We start from the raw sequence: 16,392 nt of genomic DNA on the forward strand, positions 1-16,392 counted from the left end.
GACCTTCTTCAAATATGTCTCTTGATTAATGGTGATTCTTCCTATTCCCGATCAAGAGGTTTTTCGAAACGTTCAATTGTTGCTTATTGGAAATAGAACACCCACTGCTTTATCTCTCTCTCTCTGTCTCTCTCTCTCTCTCTCTCTATATATATATATATATATATATATATATATATCTGCAATCTCTTTGCCTCCATAGATAAAGAGCCTATTAGCCTAACCTATACCAATGCAGAATCCAAACCTTCCCACTAAAAGCTGAAACGTAGCATTTAATGTTGCTACGTTCCCGTTAAGCCACATCAGCAGCCATGTCATTTTCCTTATTTTTTCTAAATTTTTCCCATAATTTAGAAATACTTTTTCTAAATATCTATATATATATATAATAGCAGAAACTGAGAGAAAGTTGATTCCTACAATTAAGGAAGTATTGACAAATAGGAAAATAGACCCCTTAAAATGCTGTCACATACACAGCTTTTAAGTAAAACAATCGCACGTTACAACGTTTGCCCTTTCAAAACTCTGTTATGCTTGCAATTAAAAAAAAATATATATATATATATAAAAATTAATAATCGGTTAAAATTCAGACACGTATACAGATTATTCTTAGAAATACCGTATGGTGCACCGTTTTGGGAGAGTCTGATAAAAACCCAACCCGCTTTAAAAAAAAAAAAAAAAAAAAAAAAAAAACCCAAAACAGACTTACGCTGCAGAAAGAAAAGGAGAACCGAGAAAGAACGATAGAGAAAGAACTTCGGTCTGTCATAGATGGTGGAGAGAGAAAAATCTGAGAAGAAAGTCATGCTTTGCCACCATCAGACAACCGTACCCTCCACCAGTATGGTCTCTGTTTTTTTTGTACCGAAGGTCAGCGTACTCCCTTCCTCTCCAAAAAACTGTTTTTGTAGTTTGAAAGATTGAAACTCCTCACCATTGCTTTTTCTATTCGAATTAGAATATTAAATCTTCAATATTTCTATGTTTTTGAATTCAAAAACGGCAGTTCCCCTTACTTAATTTTCTAGGGTTCTTTTTTTACCATTGATTCTCTTTCTGGGTATGAAATTTTACTTTTAATTGAGTTTTTTTGTTGGATAGGTTTAGATTTGATTCATTTTTGTTTTGGGTTTTAGGGTTTTCTATCAAAATGTTTGTAGATATTTGCTATTGTTTTGAGAAAAAAGAGAATCGTTTCCCGGTTCCTTTCAAAAATTCTTCCTTCTTTTTCTGACTTTTTGATTAACAATGCCTCTAACGAGTCCCTATTCTTTCTCTGACTTTTTTTTCTTACCAAATTTAAAGTTAAATTAGTTTTGCTATATGTTTTCCACTTATACAATCGCAGTTAGATTTTGGTTCCAAGAATTAGGGTTAAGGAAATCAGAATTATGATATGTGACTATTTTTTGTTAAATATTTTCGGTAATGGGTTTGTTTGAATTCTTCTCTTTTGGATTTAAATCATTCAATTTCTTTCTCTGCAGAAATGAAGTGGAATCTTTCTACAATCTAGAGTATGTAATTTAATAAAAGCAAATTGTTCGATTAAGGTTTGTTGGAACCGCAAGCACAGAGAGACATGCTGTTAAGCCGTAACCGGTAAAGTTTTTGTTTTTGTTTTTGGTTTTGTTTTCATTTAGTAAATCTGGGAATTGAATATGATTTAGGTTTGAATTTCTTGGTTGGATTGGTTTAGATTTTGTTATTTGTGTTAGGCTTCCATTAACAATGCTTTCTATAGAATAATACTATAATACCAATTTTAATATAATATGGTTTTAGATATCCAGTAAGTTAGCGCTTATGTGTGTTTTATGAGGGGAAATGCTATATCGTAGAAGACTTAAATTTATAGCTCTATTTTTCCCTCCCTTTTGCTAATTACCCATATCAAGTCAATGAATCACTTTGTATAAACTGTTATGTTCTAGGTGTTCACTACTCTTATATTAGATGCTTTAATGCTGCCTATATTGATTCTCAGGATAAAACTTCAAATGGAAGATTAAGACCTAGGGTAAAAGTGTTTGTGAACATGTGCAGAGAGAGAAGCCTATAATTGCCAGGTAAGAACAATGGCTGAAGAGTTACAAAAAGGAAAACCTTTATTGATCATGCAAATATAGATATTAGCTTACTGGCAAACCTTGAACCATCTGAAAACCAAAACTACAAATTGTTTTTTATTTTCATTTTACTTTCTGCCTCCAATTTGTGTTCTGTGTTTTCTTTATTTCATGTATTTATTTCTTTTTTGGCTTTCACTTTTCAGGAAACAGAGGTCTCTTCTAATGAAACCTTGCAGCAAGCTGTTCTCCCAGGTCCATCACAGATTCTGATGCATACCTCTCATTTCTTTCAAGACTTTGTTTGCTCAAGTAATCCAATTTATTGCTCTCCTAACTCATTATTATTCTCAACTTTATTCCCATCATCTATTAGAGTTTCAATTTTCACTTGGTTTGGAATTTGTTCTTCTCAGATTGAAGTTGCCGATTTATGCCCAATATGTTTAGAATGAGAATTTAATCTAAAGTTAATTCATATGCACTTGAATATTGTCGAGGCAAATTTGGTTAGATATGGGCTCAAATTGCAAATTTGGAAGTACTAATACATATGTGTTTAGGAATTTTTTTTGTTATATTTGAATTTTACAATGATTCATTAAGTGTTGTTTCTTTTACATGTACACAAGTTGTTTGATAAAATTTTTAAGTGATGTTTTGTTGGCCTTTTTTATTCTCTTCCCCAGTGATGCTATTAACCCAAAGCACTGACTCCTTCAAGGTCACTCTTTTCCTCCCTTTCCAACAAAATTGCATCATTTAATTGAGAATCGTTTTAACTTTTATTTAGTTTTACTAATTCTATATAGATTAAAAAAGAGTTGTAGCTGTACTTTCCTTTATTTTAATTTTTGTTTGTTAGCCCACCAAGGAGGTTAAATTTAACTTTAATATTGTTATTTTGTTGTGAAAGTTTAATACGTAGAACAAGCTTCTTCTTCTTCTTCTTCTTTTTTGTGTGTGCATGTTATCCCATTTATAAAATCCACTAAAAATTGAAACTATCTATGTTTGGTATGGTTTTTGGAGCCTAGATAAGCCTGCTGTGAGGTAATAACTTTTTAAAATAAAAAAACATAAAACAGTGAGAAATGCTTCTGTCATTGATGATGGAATTCATATAGCAACTGATATCTATTGGTAAGCTATCTCGGTAAGTGAAAAAGATATTACAATACATAGTCTTCTGTCACATAATTTACAGAAACTACGATTGCAGGTTACAAGATGAGAAAGCATGGTTTTTTTATTTTATTTTTATTTTTATATTGTAAGAGCCTATTGCATTATCAATAAAGAATTTGTTGTGCCAAGGATATTTAAAAAAGAATTTCGGACCCATTAGATTGAGAAGTCTTTTTTACTCATAAGCCTAACTTAGTTACTTCTTGAAGTATTTTTCTGCAATGCTTGATTTTTATTTATGCAGTAAGTTTTGGATGTTCTAAAAGATGTTTTCAAAATAAAAAAGTCTTGAAGATGTTAGCATTATTTGAAGAGTGAATTGCACTAGAAATAGGATCAACAGAGGTATCCAGTTTGTGCTGAAAATTTAGAACTGGGTATTGTTTAGAGTAGTTCATCTAATGAGGAGAAAGAATACTCTATTTAGGTAGTATTTCTGCACTAACAAATGCACTTAAGAAATGAGAACCATGAGAATGAAAAAGAAAACTTGATACTTCACAACTACTAAGTTTGGTTTAGGATATCAAATTTTAAGGCCTACTGTTATTGGCATCATAAAGCACAAAACAGCTTACTATGTTCTGTTTTCCTTGAATTCTTGGTACTATTTAGTTAGGAAAGATGATTGTTAAATTGTATTAATGTTATAGGTTATAGCATCTTATAACACTGATCTTGAATGCCATTTGATATTCTATTATGAATTAAACTATCAAAAAGGGTAAGGATAAGTGTAGTAGTCAATTAAAAAAAAAAAAAAAAAAAAAAACAAAGATATATCATCTATCTTAACATTTATTTAGAGATTGTTTGAGTAATGTGTAATGAGCATTGACTTTACTGTGCATTTGTTGAGTTTGCAGCATCTTTACCTGTTTGATAAAATGTGTTTGGAATTGCAATTTTTTACTGTCATTTTTTTCTCCCAAATGTAAGACTAATTGGAGTGCAAATTTGTTGGGTCTAAATTTGCTGAATTATTTGTTGGTTCTTAATTTCACTAATTTTTGCATATAGGCTCAGGCTGCTGTTCTTCCTGTTAAATAAGCAATGTTGTACTCAAAAAAAAAAAAAAAAAAAAAAGCAATGTTGTACTCAAAGTTGTTGGTTTGTAAGTGAATGGTTTGATTCAAGTGCTAATTTTAAGGTAGATCAAGATGTTTTTTCATATCTAGGTGTGAGTAGACTCAGGTTTGAATTGGTTTTTGTTCTGGATTCAATTGACCTAAAACACTATTATGATTCCATTAATCATTTTCAATCTTCTTCCAATAGCCAAATAGATAGTTAGAGTTCTCTTTGATCTTTTTTTTTCTGCTATGTTTTGTAATCAAGTTGGCTTATTTGTGTGTTTGTGAGGTTTTCAAATTCAGTCGAACTCAATGATTACATTGTCTTGCTTTTAAGGGTTTTGAGTTCTATTAGTGATTATTCTTTAAGTGTTGAAAATGCATGATTTATGTTTTAGGAAAAAATTTAGTAATTCCCACACATGAAGTGCTGTTTTTACCTAAAGTTAATATGTCTAGAAGTTCACATTACAACTATAATTACAAAAGACAAAAGACAATACTTTATGAGCTTATGATTGTCAAATGCTATAATTACGATCTTCATTTTTATTATTGTTACTGGATTACCATATTTTGAACCCTTGCTTTTGGTACATCTAAATATGGTAGAGATCATTTTCAATTCATAAGACTCAATCTGGTTTGTGACTTATCATGTTTTAATTAGAAAAGAAGTTTTGGCTTCACATCTGCCACTTATCTTTTAAATTTTGTAGCACATTTCTAGGAGTTGTATGAATAACCACAGTAAGGAAGTCTCTATTGCATGAGGTAAATGCTCTTTCCGATGACTACCTTATTAGTTGCAAATTACAACAATTATTATATTGTTAAGTTAAAACCAGATTTTCTTCAGCTGAAATAGTTAAATTATGTAAAGATTATAATATATGCCAGTTATAAATGGCCATTATAGTTTGCTGCTGCATTCATTAATTTTGTTAATGCTTAAATGATCAGAGATTATAATATATTACAAATTATTGAAGGCAGCTTTAACTTTCACTCATATATGTTTGAGGTTTGTTACCCATCTACAACACTCCCTTATTGTATTTTTGGAATTAATCCTTCCTCAAGTCAATTGTTGGATTAATTACTTATCATAATATGTGCATCATATGTACCCACCTTAAAGTTATTATTTGAAAAAGAATGATTTGAAAAGACTAAGATTTAATACATAATTAGCAATCATACCCAAGCTTTGCAGGGTGTAAAAGCATCTACACACGCTTGTGGAATACTGATAATTACTCAAATTCTTTATATGTGTGTGTAAAATAACATTACATTGTTTTAATACTACCTCGGTTTGGCCTTTATGATTATATTGTTGTTCTTAAAACTTTGTTGTTTAGCATTTGATATCAATATTGTACTTGCAACACGTTTTTTTTTTGGGTTTGGTTTATTTAAAAGTTATGTAACTAAAATCTTTCTTAAATATTCAGTGATTTGTCATTAACAATACAATGTCCAAATAAATTGAAAGCTAATATCAAGAATCAGGTTAGTGGGGAAAGGATAATTATTACTTTGTTTCTACTTGCTGGTCCTTTTAGTTTTCAAAATCTGTGGTGAATGTGAGAGCATGTTTATTTCAGGTGGGGATTTTATCTGGTGTAGCAGTTGCTGCTCCGATAAAGGTGGTAAAAGAATGCTCAATGATAGAAAACTCATTGTTGTAAGTCTTATTCCCTTCTTCAAATTAACATGGAATCTCTGTTGCATGTTTTTGTATTATGATAGTTAGCTTAAGTTATTTTAATCAAGCTTCACTTCAAAATCAATTTAAATATAAGATGACTTCTTTTTATATTCCTACTGATGGTAACATAGATTTTCAAAAGGTTTTTGATCTACTCTTGGAAATTTCTGAAACTGAAAAGTTAAACCCAGATAGGATTGTGAAGACAGTGTTCATGTTTAGCAATATGGGGATTCCAGTAGAAAGGGGATAAGATATTTGTGAAGATCGTGTTTTGGATTGCTAAATGTGGTTTCATCTCTGGAGGATTTAGTTAAGTTAGTTCCAAAGCCAGAGGAGTTGATGGAGTTAGAAATTTTTGGAGAAGATTACCATGATCTAATTGTATTTGATTGATGACTGTAGTCTTCATTATTAGAAAATAGACATCAAAGATTTATTGCTTTCAGCAACATGCTTATTGTGATATTATTTGTGAACTTGCTTAGGAGTTAGGAGTGAAGCTATATGTTTTTTATTTTGAATCTAAAGAAATTGTTGAGTCTAATTTTGAAACTCTTCCACCTTTCTTCTGAATTGGCAGCTATAGGCTCCTCTAGCTTATGATTACTTATGTGCAAAAAGGTTTTGAAGTGCTGTGGAAGGAACATTTTCTTCGATTATTGCTTTTTGTTGTAGAAACATTTATGATATTACCTTTTGATATGGTCTTCTAGGGTAATATGAAGGAAAATGTTTGATGATTCAAAAAAATTTCTTATCATAAATTGTGTAATTTATAAATTTGTATCCTAAGTTAGACCATATTTGCACATAAATTATAGATTACCTAAGTTAGACCATATTTGCTTTAATATGGTCTAACTTTGCTAATTGTAGATTACTTCTGATATTTAAATACCATGAAATTTCAATAAGTTGAGGAGACATTATAATGTAAGATAGTACACTTCCAAAGTTTCTTACAAAAAAAGAAAAACACTATTGATATAGATAGTTTCCAGTCAATAGTTTTGAAAGTGTATCTCGAAATGTGAAGTTGTATTTCTATTGTACAATTATATTATATTTTTCCTTTGACACTTGATTTGCTGTCATCTCTACCTATTTGATGAAATCTGAATTAGTTTTGAGAAATTTGGTTGAATTGATTTTTATTTAGGTATTTGGGTTGAGGGCTTTATATTTTATCCATTTACTGTGCTGTCCACACGGTTTAAAACAAAAACATGCATGCAAATTGTTTGATAAAATTCTAATGTTATTCTTAAATTCATTTTGTATTGTTCATAGTTTTAAGTTTAATAAATGATGTGTATAATTCTCCCTATAGTACTTACAATACCTAACTACCTAAAGAGTTCACCATCTACATTGGCCATGGTCAATAATATTTCAAATCATTTCCTTCTTTCTCCTCTGGGTTTGTATCAGTTTGTTTTATATTTTCCTTTTGTTTTTATGTAATTAGTAATGTACTTCATATATTATAATTGTTTTCTTAATTTTATAATCACTATGAAATTAGAGGGTGGGAGATGATATAGGTCAAAGATTAATGAAAACTTTGGTCAATGATGGTGTTACCCTTAGAAAGAGCATGTAATTCAGTAATTTATCACTATGTTTAGCTATTTAATTACATCAAATTTCAGCTCAATTGAGTATTTTATGTGTCTTGATATTACTCAAACAAATGATATTTTAAGGATTACAAGAAATTTTATCATTAGCAGAACCTATATTATATTTTAGTTACTAAAAAAGAAAAACATATTTAGTGGCTTTCTTAGTAGATTTTTATTGATATCTGAAACACCAATGACTTAAATTATAGTGCTAATATCCTATGAACCATTACATCTTTGTTGGGCTAATATTACATCTTTGTGGCATTCTAACTAATATTATGGTTTTTTATTTTCAGCCAAATCAACTTATAGATAAATATTGACAAATGGCAGGTGGTAGTTATTCAGTTGTCACAAATCACAAGAAATGTTGGTTGGGGTTAAAAATGTGTCTTGGTTTCAACCTATATGTATTAATTCAAAGGATAACAAACACTATCAAGTCTATGAGATTCTATATGTATTATTTTTGTGATCTTTTAAATTTATGAAATTCTATGTCTGGTATTTTCTGTTTTTATTAGTACCATAGGTTAAAAATGTGACAAAATGAATGTGTAGAACCTTTGAACATTTGGATTTCTATATTGAAACCATGTAGCTTTAATAAGCATTTGGAATTTACAAAAGATGTGAAATGAGTAATTTTTTTTTTCCTTTGTAGATAGTATAATACATTTGATTAATCATTTTTTTTTAATTTTTTTTTAATTTGGAAGGTTAAAGGTAAAAATTATTTGTATTTTTTATTGTGCAATTCTTCTGCTTTTGACAAGATATGTTGAGTCTCTCTCTACTTCTATGAAAAAAAATTGCAGTGGTGTTGGTGGTGAATATGAGTTTAGCATGGCATAAAAAATTAAAATGTGACGCTCTTGATGTATGCTAATACCACCAAAGTTTGGGTTGTGATGACTAAGAGTGAAGCTGTTGGAAAATATTGGACCAGTTCTAGGAACAATGAATGCTAGCTAACCTAAGAATTTTTAATCCTATGTAATAGAGATACCAAGGGAAGATATTAAGTTTCAAATAAATGTTGTTAGGACAACTTTTAATGCAAGAGGGAAATCTTTATTGATCATGCCAATCTTTGTGTTCGTAACCAAATCTTAGCATGCGTACTTTAGAATATATAGTAATAATAATTTTTTGTAAATGTAATTATAGAATTTTTTGGGCTAATTATTGCATTTTAAAATAATAAATAAACAAATTGATAACTAACGTATCTTTTATACTTTGCAACAAATTTTTTCTTTATAGATTGATTTTATTAGCCAAATTTCTCTTCTACTTATTTTATACTTCAATAACTATATTCTCTCAAACCCACAACCTTTAAAAAAACCTTGAACCAATTAGTTATAACTTATGAGATTTCAATTAACATTTTTTTATAGATCATGTGTTGATGCTAGGTTATGTATGTCTTTTAGAATAACACCTACACATTAGCATCATTATCTGAACAACTAATCATTCACCTCCTTCCATATTTTACCATCACATTAAGTATAATATATTAAGTTGTTTTTTTTCTGACTCATAAAATGATTCCGCGCATTGCGCGGGTTAAATGCTAGTTTCTCATAATCTTAAAATACTATTAAAAAGAAATGATTTCCAACTCTGCACCATAAAGCCCAATCTTACGTTAATGTTGTTAATGTTGTCTTTAATGCTAACCCCTCTGTCTCCCCTCCTCCTTTTGCTCTTCTTGTCTTTCACACTTTCTAAACTTCAGAATTTCACCTTTCTAACGCCAAACTCTCTCTCTCTCTCTTCCCTCCTCGGTCTCTTCATCTCCTCTGAATCACTTCTTCGTACCTTTTCAATTGCCACTTTGCTAAAAAAATCACTTCTTCATACTTGTTCATCTCCTAGGTATGCATTATCTCTTCCTTTTGTAATTAACATTTTGCTATTCTTTCAACTAATTAAGCATTAATTCAGACCTTCTTCAAATTTGTCTCTTGATTAATGGTGATTCTTCCTATTCCCCATCAAGAGGTTTTTCAACACGTTTATTTTATTCGTTGCTTATTGGAAATAGAACACCCACTGCTTTATTTCTCTCTCTCTCTCTCTCTCTCTCTCTATATATATATATATATATCTGCAATCTCTTTGCCTCCATAGATAAAGAGCCTATCAGCCTAACCTATACCAATGCAGAATCCAAACCTTCCCACTAATAAGCGCCCATGAAATAATCATATTTAAAGCCATGGATATTTGTTGTGGGGTTCTCAGCAAACAAACAAACCAAAAAAAAAAAAAAAAAAAAGCTTTTAGAATCAAAGCCCTTCAACCTCCAAACCAAAACATTGTCAACGTTAAAGAAGTGCTTGAACAATCTGTAATTCGGTTCTCACAGGTTCAGATCAGATATATATATTATTTTGTGTACTTACAGCCATTGTTGAAACTTCAATCGCCATGAGATCTATCAAACCATGAGATTGTCTCTATCTCTCGCTCTCGCTGGATTTTCTCCATTTCTACAGGTCTTCTTTGCTTGACTATCATGGTGAAGGTTTTAGCTGCTGCAGAAGATGGACCGGTTGTGCTTGACCCGTTCAACCACTTTTTTCTTTTGTAAATTGCCTTGGGCTGTGTTTTTACTTAATTGGTTTTTTAATGGGCGGGCAAACCAATGTTAGCCCCTCTTCAGTTTTTGTATATATATATATTTTTTTTAATTTCTTAAGTGATTAATGGGGTTGGGCATAATAAAATAATATTGGGTAATTAAATGGGCTAGACATGATGTAAGATAATTTAAATAAAGACTTGCATAAAAAGTAGTAGAATATTAACCTCTAACAAAAAGTTTAAGTATATTAATTTCATATATATATATATATATATATTTGTATCCATTGATTGAGATACTCAATAATTTTTTATGTTTGCTTTTGATTTAATATTACTTATTTTTCTTATGAAAGTTATGATATATATATATAAATATAAATATATATATATATATATATATATTTATATTTATATTTATTTGAATTATTTTAGTTCTTTTTTATATTTTTACTAATTTAATATATTTATTTATTTTTTAAATAATTATTAAATTAATTATGATGTCATTATGGTTCGACCTCAGTTTGACTTTAAAAACCTTAAATCTCTCCCTCTTTCGGTTCTTTGAACGGTCCAGATTTCAAAACTATGTCTGTAAATGACAATGTTATAAATAATCTCTACCCACTTGGTGTCACAAATTCTATTTGATCTCTCAAGAAATTGTCTTGCTTGAATATATGTCATTGGTATGACAAATCGAAGAGCAAATTATGGAGAGAGATCACAACTTTTCTTTTCTTTGTTTCTCATTAAAAAGTATATGGGAAAATGGTTTCTTTTTCCCAAATTTGTTTGGCTATGGTTGGTCATGATTATTGAGAGTTGGAGCTGTTTGGTTGTTGACGATAAATGCATGAATGTTTTTAGAAAATGGGTCGTAAATGTTTTTAGGGTTGGACAAGTTAGTTGTCAGTTGGAGCTTGTGTGTGTATGTTTTTAAAGAAAAAAAAAAAAATTTCACACTTTGTTATTGAAACAGTTGTTACGTTGTAGGTATTGCATATATTCACCAATTGTAGGAGATAAGGTCCCAAATTCTATAGATTTAATTTTTAACTTATCCCAATGAAAAATTATGTATTTCTTTTAATAATTAAAGTACTATACAAAGAACAAACAGAGGGCTTATGATATTGTATGTATTTAAATTATAGGTGGGCAATTTTATCCAAACAAAAAAACATGTCTCAATTATGGCTTTGTGCAAAAAAAAAAAAAAAAGTGTAGCAAATATGCTATTGCAATCCTGCTTTGTTTTTGAGTAGATGTTTGTTTATTTTATTTTGGCCATACAAGAAATGCACATTGCATTGAAGTGTGCATTGTCATTTGTTGTTGGACTAATATGTTTTTCGTATAAGGTTTTGTAATTCTATTTTAAAGATCAATGAACACTAGCCTTTTTAGATATTGAATATAGACTTCCAAAGATATGCTTGCTATTTTTCTACTTGAAATTTCCAATGTTGTATGAAATTAGAACTTCTCTTTAAGTAGGTGAATGAAGAGCCAGTCATGGAGAGACAAATGTGGCCTTGAGTAAGAGAAGATTGTTGAACCATTCAAAAGGAATTGATAAGGATAAATATTTAATACTCACAAATAAGGATAAATACAATACTAATACTCTTTTTTTTTCCCAATGACAACTTATTCTTATCCCACGTATACCAAAATAACTTTATTTGCTTACCAGCCCAAAACTAGACATGGCACTGGCCTTTTTTCAAAGCCATCTATTATGCAGGTTTGGGCATTATATTTAGAGATAGTCGTGGTTCTCCTGTTATAGTCCATAATTAATTCATTGCAAAGGAAACCCATTGTGGATGGCAGCCATGCTATATTGAGTGTTACACTCCTGTCATGAACTGTGGATCGGAGATTTGATTGCGGAGTTTGCCAACTCAGTTGCTATCATCAATTGGGTTGTAGGAACCATGCTTGAAGGAGATTTCGGATGTGTTAGAACAAATTCATGCATTTTGTGAAATAGGTAGGACATATATCCTATAGGACAGTTTCTAGATTGTGTAATAAGTAAGCGTAAGTGTTGGAGTTCTCTCTTTTGGAATTTTCCCGTGCATCGCATGGGTTAGCGACTACTAATAACTAATAGCCGAAATGTTTGACTTTTTGTTGACCATTTCTTATTGCGCCACGTGGTTACATAAATTTATGCCACACATATACATTTAAAAACCGAATAGTTGTGTCTTTTCGTTTTGTTTATTAAGTTTTCTTTAAAAGAAAAACACCTCTTAAAAACTACAATTACAGACACAATGTTCTAGCCCTTTGGTAGTTACAAATTTTGCACTTTTTATTTCCTTCTTAACCTCTCTAAACGTTCTTCTCTCTTCCCCCACTGTAATGTCCCACACAACGTTCTACCTACCATTTCTTTGATCCTCCGTCCGTTGCTGTTGCCACCATGGATCACCACCACTAAATTGATTTCTCTTTGCCTCTTTGTCATTGTCCAACCCAGCCCATCATATTCTATGTTGAAAATTATTTTAGGGTAATTAAAACATGTTTTTGTCGCTCCTTAATATCTATGTATTGATCTCTCTCTATTCGCTGCATTCGTTCATGGAATTTTGTTGGTTTGTGGCTGTTGGTTGCTTTGGATTTAAGTTTTTTTTTTTTTTTCTTTGCAGATTTCCATGTCTTCTTCTTCTTCCTTTGTTGTCAAAGCTATTAGATTTTCTTTTTCCCTTTTTTTTGTATGCAATTTTTATTGGATTTTTGGTTTCTTGGGATTCTTCTATTTGGTTTCAATTATGGGTTTGTTTTAGTTTGATATATGGTGTTTTTCTCATCTTCATTTCACATTGGTTTGAATTTTCTTTTTCCCTCTTTTTGGTTATGCAATTTTTATTGGATTTTTGGTTTCTTGGGATTCTTCTATTTGATTTTAGTTTTAGGTATGTTTTGGTTTGATATATAGTGTCATTGTCGTCTTCATTTACATTGGCTTTCCCTTTTTATAAATTATTATAGTCTCTGGGTTTTCTTATATGATAGCCTGTGGAATGTTATGTTGAGGCTTCCATTATTTTGGATTCCGTTTGCATTTTATTTATTTATTTGAAGGTTAGGGTTGGTTAGTATAGTTGCTTGAGATTGTTGAGCATGTGTTTGATAGAATGCTCAGGTGTTTGTTCTTTGTTAGTGTTGGTAGTAATGGTTGTAATAAATGCATTTTTTGTTCATGTTTTCAATTTTTAGGCACAAAGGAGCTTGCACAGGCCTTGAGAGAGAAAAAAGAATCCTTGGTTATATTGAGGCTGGTGTTGCTGCAACATGGTACACTCTTTTCTTTTTAAAATTCTCTCTTTTATAGAGTCTTTTGGAGTTTTGCAATGATTTATGACTATTGTACTACTATTTTAAAGTAGAGTAAAAGATCATTCTCATTGATTGTAAAAGCATATTCCAGGAGGTAAACATTAACGGTAAATTTATAATCTTTTAAATATGATTTAGGGTTAAGGGATAGCAATAAGCATAAGCCTACCCTGTGCCTTTTTTATTTTTTCTATACTAATCAGCCTAACCTTAACTCTGTTTTATATGTTTTAGGTATAAACATTTAATAATTAAAGATACTGATGACGATCTTTATTTCTTTGTAATTTGTTGTTGGGAGGAGGTCAAATTTATTTTTGTTAGTTCTGGGGAGGAGTTGGTGTCAGGTTGGTGTGTGTATATATTGGAGTTTTTGTTTAATTTTTTTGGGCATACACTACTACACGGATACAACTTATTCTTTAATCTAACAATGGTTGTTGGTGACCATCTCCTTCAAAATCTCTCTTTCAATTCATGGTTGGTGGTGTCTAGAATTTGTATTGCAACTCAAGACTGTTGGTAAGTTGATGTTAAGTTTAGTGGTTAGATGGTTATACTGGTGTGATGATTTTGAGTGTTGTGTGAAACTTTGTGGAGCTTAGAAACCTATATTTATGTCAAATTTCTATGCACTGTTTGATTTCTATGTTGGCATTAAGAATTCTTAGTTTATGCTCTATTTACATAATATTAGACCTTTTTTTTTATATTTTTTTTTTTTATATTTGTATTTAGATTTAATTGAAGTTTCTGGGTCATCTCAAGCTTGGTTTTATATTTAGTTTAATTGTTTCATATTGTGGTTTATATTAGTGGAGAGAAAATCCATCTAGGATTTTAGAGTTTTTTTTTTTTTTTTTTTTGGAGAGTCCAATAATAGTGCCCTGTTCCATTGTTAATAACTTAGTTATGTGTTGTGTAAGGAGTTTTGCACCCAAAAAAAAAAAAAAAAAAAAAGGTGATGGCTGGAATGAATAATACAAGCTAAGGTTTCTACTGTACTTGATGCTCATCTTTTAGGATAGTAATGATATTTCATGTCCTTTTATTAGACTTACATCCTTGGCATGCCCTTGATGAGTTTGTGAGATTGCTTGAATGTCTTTTCAAAAATAAAAGGAGCTATTTATGCTACTCAATAATGCTATAACTTAACAACCAAAAATACTCTTTTATTTTACCTTGGTTATTTTGGAAATATCTTAGGTCTCATTCTTTTAATGTGTTGTGGCTTAATTGAGAAGAGCTAGGAGAAGTTTGTTGATTCTATGTTGAAGAAAGCTAAGGTGATAATTCTTTAATGATTTTCTTTTCCATAATTTCTCTTATTTCTTTTTGGTTTGATTGTGTTTTGTTGTATTAAATCATTTACAATTTATATATTTATGATCACATCACATGTTACATGTATCATATATTTTTAGATCTAATTCCTTTGCTCTAAAAGATTGAAAATGTATCTAAATTTTGTAGAGGCTTAAAAAGTAAAAACTCATCGCTCATAGACTTCTGTATTTGGGACCCTCATAGACTTTTGTATTTGACTACATATTACTTTTTGTTTTATAGATGAAAGCATACATGCAAAAATCTTCTAGCAACCAAGAAGAAAAATTTATGTGAGAGAAGAAATGGTGGTGGCAGAGTTGCCGTCTTGTCCAAAAATCATGTATTATTGGTATTATATTATAAATGATCCTAATTTTGTACGCTGCTTCCTTTCTTTTGTTTTATTAGCTGATAATCAGGGAGTTGCAACTCAAGGTATTTCTTCCTAATTTGTTGCTGACTAAGTAGTTCAAATTTCAAACCCCTCCCTTAAAAACCTCTATGCACCCAAAATGTGGGGAGGTACCATCCCGCCTACAAAGGCAACGTTTTTAACAGAGATGTTGAAGGTTCAGCATGATGAAATGGTGCCTTTGGGATGAGGTGAGACATTACATTGAAGAAGATTAGAAGTTGACAGTTTACATGAAGCGATAAGGCATTTGAAATTGGAGCTAGATGCCAAAACCTGCTGGTAGGAAATGTGTATATATAAAAAGCTTTATTCATATGAAAACCATTGTATTAAATTTAGTGGGTCGAATTCTGATTTAGATGAATGGATAGTTCAGAACACTGTGTAAGTGTGTATGTCTATCTGTCTATATATATATATATTATTTTTTTTTCTTTTGCTCCCCTTAGATGTTGTTACACTGTATATATATTGGTTGCTGCATCATTATACCATAGAAGGCTTGCCGATTGAAGACTCAGTACTTTCTTTATCACAGAACAAAAAAATAAAAATGCAAGTTCTTTATGATATAAATGTGAGATATCTCCTTCTCAAAGTTTGACTAATTGTCTTAGGTGAAACATTATCATGTAGTGTCATAGCTGTCATTTAAAGAATTAAATTCAGTGCAAAATAATACAAAGAACAATTTGACATATTCAAGGGAATAAGAAGTCAAAATTTGTTTTAGACATCATTTTCAATTCCTTTCTTGTATGATCATGGGTTTGCGGCTTTTTAAATCAGATTTCTTTATTGAAAGCCTGTGCCATTACCCCAATTCATTAAAAATTACTACCATGTTTTGGTTGATTTTTATTATTTTTTAGGGGAGTTTATTACTGAAATCCAACTTCATAAACATTTGAGTTGAAAGACAATTTTTGTGTTCCAATCTATTAAAACTGTTATTTTTAAGTTGCAATACTGATGGGACAATATAGTACTTTCTAGCTAA

At 30.5% G+C, this 16,392-nt stretch overlaps 1 long non-coding RNA gene across 7 annotated transcripts; it reads left to right on the forward strand.

The window, feature by feature from the left end:
* Positions 1 to 683: 683 nt before the first annotated feature.
* Positions 684 to 15,822, forward strand: LOC126726417 (uncharacterized). 7 transcript variants are annotated; one of them, XR_007655859.1, is made up of 9 exons: positions 684 to 882; positions 1,500 to 1,614; positions 2,000 to 2,081; positions 2,288 to 5,116; positions 5,800 to 5,857; positions 5,953 to 6,032; positions 13,526 to 13,603; positions 14,855 to 14,934; positions 15,218 to 15,822. It is a non-coding gene; the product is annotated as an uncharacterized LOC126726417 (long non-coding RNA). The 7 variants fall into 7 exon arrangements; XR_007655856.1 differs by lacking the exons at positions 13,526 to 13,603; positions 14,855 to 14,934; positions 15,218 to 15,822 and adding an exon at positions 7,984 to 8,210 and having other exon boundaries at positions 2,288 to 2,393; positions 2,771 to 5,116; XR_007655857.1 differs by lacking the exons at positions 13,526 to 13,603; positions 14,855 to 14,934; positions 15,218 to 15,822 and adding an exon at positions 7,984 to 8,210 and having other exon boundaries at positions 2,288 to 2,393; positions 5,062 to 5,116.
* The last annotated feature ends 570 nt before the right edge of the window (positions 15,823 to 16,392 follow it).

The sequence above is a fragment of the Quercus robur genome, chromosome 5, assembly GCF_932294415.1.
Source record: "Quercus robur chromosome 5, dhQueRobu3.1, whole genome shotgun sequence".
Lineage (NCBI taxonomy): Eukaryota > Viridiplantae > Streptophyta > Magnoliopsida > Fagales > Fagaceae > Quercus > Quercus robur.